Source organism: Tupaia chinensis, unplaced genomic scaffold (assembly GCF_000334495.1).
Source record: "Tupaia chinensis unplaced genomic scaffold, TupChi_1.0 Scaffold143247_2, whole genome shotgun sequence".
Lineage (NCBI taxonomy): Eukaryota > Metazoa > Chordata > Mammalia > Scandentia > Tupaiidae > Tupaia > Tupaia belangeri.
In genome coordinates, this window is record NW_006203092.1 from 499132 (window position 1) to 507047 (window position 7916).

Consider the following 7916-nt stretch of genomic DNA (forward strand, 5'->3'; position numbering starts at 1 on the left):
TCCTCCGTCTACCTGAGTGCAGGATAATTACCTTATCAGCTCAGGATGGAACCAGTGGGGTTAGAGGAATTTCACAGTAAACTTGACCACCTTCTCATGGTTTCTCTGTTGCAGCCTGGGACTGCTTGGTCCTTTGCCCTGTCACGTCTAAATTTATTGTTCTTTATTGGGTATGCCATAGAAGCTGGGATGCTAAGCCAGTGCTTTGAGAGATACTATTGAAATCAGGTCTCTTCTGTTTAAAGGGCAGCATACATTAAAATAAATATGTCTACTGGGTTTTATTTTGTTGATCTGATTTGTTTTCAAGACAATGTCTCGGCTAAGACTTTATGAAGGTTGAGAAGAGAAATTATTTTTTATCTCCTTCAATATGTAGCATTTTGTTTAATCCTCATGAACCCTATGAGGTAGGAAGTACTGAAGATCCTTAAGCTCAGAGGGAGCTTCGAAGATGGTGGCATCTGGGGCGCTGGCCCTGCGGGAGAGTCCCAGCATGAAAAAAGCAGTGTTGCTGATAAATGCAATAGATCCAGAAAGATTTCCATGATTGCTAACTCAAATTCTTCAAAAACTTCACCTAAAGGCGGAGAGCAGTTTCAATGAAGAAGAGGAAGAAAAATGTCAAATTGCATTTTTCTCTAGGGAAACAAGAGCTTCACCTAGTTCTTGAAACAATATAATTTATTTTAGAACAGGCAGTATATCACAATGTGAAGCCAGCAGCTTTGCAGCAGCACTTAGAGAACATTCATTGTGGACAAGACAAAGCAGGAGCATTTGTCAAGCCTTGGTCTGCTATGGGTCAAGAGACGGTTGAAAAGTTCAGGCAGAGGGTTTTGGCTCCCCACAAGCTTGAGACAGTTGGATGGCAGCTTAATCTTCAAATGGCTCACTCAGCTCCCGCAAAACTCCAATCTCCTCAAGCTGTGTTACAACTAGGGGTGAGCAATGAAGATTCAAAGGTTTCTAAGCATGAACTGAGGAACAGAAGAAGCAGAGCAGATGACTGGAGCAGCATTTTAGTTCATATGTACACTAGCCAGTGGTTGTAGACAACCATTTACTTGGTGTAAAGAACTTGACTTCAGTATAAACTGGCTCTGGGAAGTATTGGTGATGCTGTATCCTGAGTTATAGCCACTGTAACTGTGAATATTAACTGAGATGGTGAAACATGGGGTCCAGTTTTCCATTGCATTTTTTTCAAGTGGAAAAGTTTAATGGTTGACACACAAATGGGTAGAGAAATTGTGTATATGCCAATTTTTTGTTAAAGCCTTTTATTTTAAACTATACTGATTTGAGATCTCATTTCAGAAGAACGGCATGAACAGTCTTCAGCCACAGTTGTGACGGTTGTAAATGATCACAATTGTGCATTCTTAGGGTTTTTCCAATCCTGTAATTTGCAAGTTGTTCACTTAACACATTCTTAAAATGGCTGGCTTCTTGTCTGCAAGCCAGCTGATAGAGTAGCAACCAAACATCCCAGTGTCTGAGCATATGAAAGACTGCCTGCTTACCTGTGCTAGAAATGATAGCATCTAAAGTGAAGACCTAAGAAAAACTTAGTGACTACTAGATTATCCTTAGGATTCTGCATCAACTCTATAATGTTACTAGTATTAAACACAAAAGCATATTTGCCACGGAAATTTAGTTGACATCTTACAACTGAACATGTATGTCTGTTGCTTAGATAAATGTAATCACGGTAAACATCTTTTAAAATGCTAAAGCTTATATAAAGAAATAACTTCCCAAAGCGTCCCTCTGAGAGAGTACCAGAAGCTCACTCTAAACCCATGCTATTTCCTCCTATGCCACATTGCCTCAAAATAACAAAGGTGGAAATATAAAAAAAATTTGGACTGGCAAGTGGCATGGTGTTTACAGAAATAAACAGATATTATATACATATATACACATGCATATGTACGTGTATACATACCCAAATTAGAGTTAAACACCGGATTCAGCCACTAGTCAACCCCTTTTCTGATTTCCATAGCCCATTATCTGTGCCTACCTTAAGGTGCCTGTAACAAAAAGGATGCTTTCAACTCCAGTATCAGAAAACAAAAACTGAGAACTATGAACAGCAAAATTAAAATAATGGGGACTGGATCTGAAGTACTCCCTGAGTGTGTCACTGGCCAAGTAAGTCTGCTGCAGCTTCTTGCAGTTAATAAGAAGAAAGGCAGGGACCAGCAGACGGTGGAATTGTTACATGGCTGACCTGGTACTAATCCCGGACTTGGTGGCTTAAAACTCACACCAGGCACATGTACAAGCAGAGGAGAATAGAGGAGAAGGGATTGCAGCAGCACGGTCCTCTCCCTGGGGGGTACTTTCTCACTTTCCGTCTCTCTCTGTGTCTCTGGTGAGTGCACGTACTCTATAGCAAAACATCTCTCTTAAAGAAGAAGAAGAAGAAAAGAAGAAGAAGAAGAAGAAAGGCAGAGGCTGGAGAGGAAGGGATTTTATTTCTGAAACTGGTTACAGGGAGACAGCAAACACCATCGAACTATCTTGAAAAGCTCAACATCTTCTCAGTGTTTCTTGGTACAAAATACAAGCACATGCAAATCATTCCTCACTACCATCAGTCAGAGTCAATCGCTTTACCTTGAATAATTATCCTGATTCCTGTTTTACTTCAAATATTCATTCTTGGTTTCTAATCTGACCACTCTTCTAAAGATCTCTCTGTGATTCAGCACTTGGTCAGATTGTTCTTGAGAATTACAGGCTTTTCTTAATTTCAAAATGGCTGCAGTTCTGCTAACCCTCTAAGCTATCCTATTTTTTTTTTTTAAGAGATTTTTGCTATAGGGTGCATGCAGTTGCTGGGGAGACAGAGAAAGACAGAGAGACAGAAAGCAAGAAATCACCCCCTGGGGGGAATGGCCACACTGCATTCCCTTCTCCATTCTCCTCTTGGGATTTTGTGCATGCACACACAAGCACCTGGTGTTTGTTTTAAGCCACTGGGTTCAAGACTCAAACCATGGTTGACTATGTGGAAGTCCAGCTATGTAACCATTATGCCATCTTCTGGTCCCCAAGCTGGCCTATTTTAATCCCCTCTGTCAAATATGCCCCCAATTTTTTAAAAGAACTATTTATTTAATTAATTTTATTTATTCATTAATTTATTTTAATTTGACCAGAGAGAGAGAAAGAAAGGGAGAGAGAGAGAGAGAGAATGGGAAAGAGAGAACGAAAGCCACCAGGTCCAGGACTTGAACTGTGGTCGGCCATGTGGGAGTGTCCAGAGCCTTAATCACCATGCCACCTGCTGGTCCCAATGCCCACAATTTTTAATGGAGTTGGATTTTATTAGGAAAAAACTGAAAGGCCTCTCCCTGATCTCTTCTGATCTTACAGAATGATTGACTCATGAGGTTTGGTATATCCAGAAGACAATATAATTATCCTTTGAATTCCAAATATCTAAGCAGTATTGTCAACAATCCAGTAATTAACACTTTTTCTTTTCTTTAAGTATACTTTTTAGTCCATTCAGGAGCCAGATAAATATGTTAGAAAGTCAATCAGCAGTCTCCTTTAATAACGAGGTATGTTAATATAAAGGGATCTGAAGCCAAATTGCTTGTTGCCTAATTTTTTCAACACCTTTCTCCACCTGAGAGGAGGTACCCATAGAGAAACAACAGGAAATATCAAATGTCACACAAATACCACCTCATTAGGGTAAAATATAATCAAATACCATCCTATGATCAAATACCACCTGTAGATTTGACAGTACCATTAGCCAAGGTTAAGAGAGTCTTAGATACATTTCATAGCACTGTTGGTGAACTCCAACTCCCCCACTAAGGTAACAGAGCACAGTCAAAGAAATATTCATCCCCACCAGGTATGCCCCAGTAAATCCATCTGAGTTCTGTTCCAGTGCTCAGTCTGTAGTTGTGGAAGAAGTTATAGACTGAGGAATCTTAACTAAAGCACTACTTTCCCAAGCCGACCCAGGGTTTCAAAGCAGGATAATTGTCAAGAGGCTTGTCTTTCCAGGTATCTTAGTGTTTGTTGACCTCTGTTTTGGGCAGAAATGGCTTCATGTTGATATGATGAATCTATGGTTTGATTCCCCACTGTCCATGGTACCCGGGGCTTCTTAATATTCATCAGTTCTCAGAAAACTGAGGCCAAGATTGCACCAGGTAGATCAGATGAGCATAATCTCCATACTTGCTTACCAAACATTTTTTTGTTCATTTGTTACAACAGCTCTTATTATCAGGAATGCTAGCCTGAGAAAACATCTTCTCCACGGCCTTCCTGGCTCAATTTATTTAGAATTGAATCAAATGATTATTTGGATTTAGAAAACATTCATACTTTGCCCTCTTGACCAAGATCTTTCTCTATAAAGATCGTTGATCATTTATCCTGTGGTCATACTTCAGTTGTCCCTTGGTGCCAGGATAGACTTGTCTCAGGTGTTAGTCTGGTTGTCCCACACTGGAGAAGACTGACCAGAGACTAAGAGTCAGTGTCAAAACCTGTTTTGGGCCGAATTTGAGCAACAAGGAGGCTTGGATGGAGTGGCTTTCAGGAATCGTTTACCTGATGTCTTGATTTTTTTTTTAAGCTGTCAGAAGTCAATATTCAAGAGTACTTGTTAGAGTCTTTTCCATGGGAATCTATTTTTAAATTGTGGATAACAAAACACATAAAATAGCCATTTTTAATACAGCTGAGTTGACAGCAGTTCATTATAATAATGATGCAATTGACAAAAAACTCAGTCATTTTTATTGCACACAGCATTTATAGGTAACAGTGCTGCAGAACTTTAAAAAGTTTTACATAATCCGAAGAACACACATATCAATAACATATCTATGTAAATATAACTTTAAAGGAAACTTAGCATTACTTCGTCGATTGGCAATACTTCTCATGTAAATTGGTATAGCAGAAACCCCAAGAAATACGCAGGGAACTGAAAAGGTTATAAATCTACCAGGAAAGATATGAATTGATCCCAGGATCATAACTATACATAGACCTGCTTGCTAACGTTCATTCCAAGAGATTTTGAATTGAAACTAAAGAGGTGCACCCATTATTAATCTGTCACAAAAAACCTAGTGTCCTTCAAACCGAATCTCTTTGTCTTTCCTCCTTCATGGTCTTCAGATGGACAATCATCTCTTGCCCAAACAGGCAACTGTCCTCTCTCTATTATTCAACACTTGGTCAGATTGTTCTCAGTAGAGACTTTTCTTAATTTCAAAATCGCTGCAGTCCTGCTAAACCTTAAGCTAGACTCCTTCAAGCAAACAAAGCCAATGATGTCCACCAATAGCCTTAATCTTGCTTAACGTGGGTCATTTTAACTTCAGTCACTTATGGTAAATGCTTTTGTAAGATAGACATTTGACATATGATTTTGTATGACTAGAGACTTTCCAACAAGGTACTTCAAAAAAGATAATTTTATAATTACAAACTTGTCAGTTGAAATAACCAACTCGGCAGAAATAATAATTATTGAGGTTTATTACTAAGCATAAAAATTGAACAGCCAGGCCTGGAGAAAGACAAGCATGTTTCTCAGGGTGCTAAGATACAGTGATTCCTTTTATTTGGTTCTTAGACCAGGAGAGCTGTTGATTAGCATAAGGAATCTTTTACATTGGCCCAGCCTTAGGTGTTTGAAATTTTTTCAAAAGAATTATTTTATTTAACTTTATTTATTTTTAATTTGACCAGAGAGGGACAGAGCGAGGGAGAGTGAAAGAAAGAAAGTGAGAAAGCAAGCTACCAGGTCCGGGACTCAAACCATGCTTGGCCATGTAGGAGTCCAGTGGCCTTAACCACCACACCACCTGTCATCCCGGTGTTTGAGATTTTTAGATTAGTATTCGATTAAAGAAAACCACAACTCATTCCTGAGGAACGAAATCAGAAAAAAAAAAATCTGTGCTTTATTCTAAGAGATAAGACTATACATCATGAAAACACAATTCCTGGGACAAGATGTAACATCCCATTATCAATGGTCTGTTACTATTTGTAGGCCTCTGCTAATGTTTATAAATGTGACTCTCCTAGTCCCCTGGAAACAACTTTGGGAAAGGAAAAACTAGCCAGAATTCCATCCCCAAGTTAATCAAATTACTTCTTTTTTGTGTCTGCATTTTTTTTTTTTGTCTGATGTTTTTGTCATTGGAACACTAAACTCCATTGGGTTTGATGATTTCCAAATCATGAATTGATTTTTTACTCAGATGAACTCTTTAAAATTTTATTGTAGCTCAGATGTTTCTTCTACAAGAATGTATTAAATTATAAAGGGATTTATTATTTTACTAATAAGAATCCTGGAGGCCCCTACTTCCCTAATTTGATAAGTCAGCAGCTCTCCCATTCCATCAAGGACTCAGGTTCCTTCCATCTTTCTGCTTCATCCCTCACAGAGGGACCTGTACAAGCTATATCACCTCTGTTACAAGATGGCTGCTGCCATTCCAGACACTGACTTCATTGGTCACACACCAAGGCCCACAGTGGGAACAAGAGATTCTCTTCCACTTGTGTCCCTCTTCCTTCTTTTTTTTAGAGAGAGATTTTTGCTATAGGGTGTGTGCATTTGCCAAAGAGGCAGAGAGACAGAAAGAGAGAAATCACTCTCCAGAGGGGATGGCCATGCCACAATCCCTTCTCCATTCTCTTGGTATTTGGGGCACGCATGCACATGCACCTGGCATGAGGTTTAAGTTACCGGGTCTGACACTGGAACTCCGTTCAACTACATCAGAGTCCAGTGATGTAACCATTACACCTTCTGCTGGTCCCCCATTTGTGTCCTTTTCAAAGAGCTGAATAAAATCAGTTACATCTAGGTAACTAGTAGAACAAATTTTTGTTCTCACAGGAAGTGTTGTGGGATGGCTTCTGTGAATGATATTTAGGTTCTTGGTGTTTCGGACAAAGAGTTGAAAGAAACACATCAATAGTGAAAGGAAAAGGTAGTTTATTAAGTAGAAGCAAAAGTAGGACAGGTAGGAGCAAGCCTGAGTGGACCAAGAAAGAGAGGTTCAAAAGGCCCCAGCAATTACATTCTGTGAGGTCTATAATTTTTAACCCTTTTCTTAATTTCAAAATCGCTGCAGTCCTGCTAAACCTTAAGCTAGACTCCTTCAAGCAAACAAAGCCAATGATGTCCACCAATAGCCTTAATCTTGCTTAACGTGGGTCATTTTAACTTCAGTCACTTATGGTAAATGCTTTTGTAAGATAGACATTTGACATATGATTTTGTATGACTAGAGACTTTCCAACAAGGTACTTCAAAAAAGATAATTTTATAATTACAAACTTGTCAGTTGAAATAACCAACTCGGCAGAAATAATAATTATTGAGGTTTATTACTAAGCATAAAAATTGAACAGCCAGGCCTGGAGAAAGACAAGCATGTTTCTCAGGGTGCTAAGATACAGTGATTCCTTTTATTTGGTTCTTAGACCAGGAGAGCTGTTGATTAGCATAAGGAATCTTTTACATTGGCCCAGCCTTAGGTGTTTGAAATTTTTTCAAAAGAATTATTTTATTTAACTTTATTTATTTTTAATTTGACCAGAGAGGGACAGAGCGAGGGAGAGTGAAAGAAAGAAAGTGAGAAAGCAAGCTACCAGGTCCGGGACTCAAACCATGCTTGGCCATGTAGGAGTCCAGTGGCCTTAACCACCACACCACCTGTCATCCCGGTGTTTGAGATTTTTAGATTAGTATTCGATTAAAGAAAACCACAACTCATTCCTGAGGAACGAAATCAGAAAAAAAAAAATCTGTGCTTTATTCTAAGAGATAAGACTATACATCATGAAAACACAATTCCTGGGACAAGATGTAACATCCCATTATCAATGGTCTG

General features: G+C 39.0%; 1 pseudogene; it reads left to right on the forward strand.

Moving 5' to 3' along the window:
* Window positions 1–454: 454 nt before the first annotated feature.
* Window positions 455–1055, forward strand: LOC102498601 (COMM domain-containing protein 10 pseudogene; annotated as a pseudogene).
* Window positions 1056–7916: the final 6861 nt, after the last annotated feature.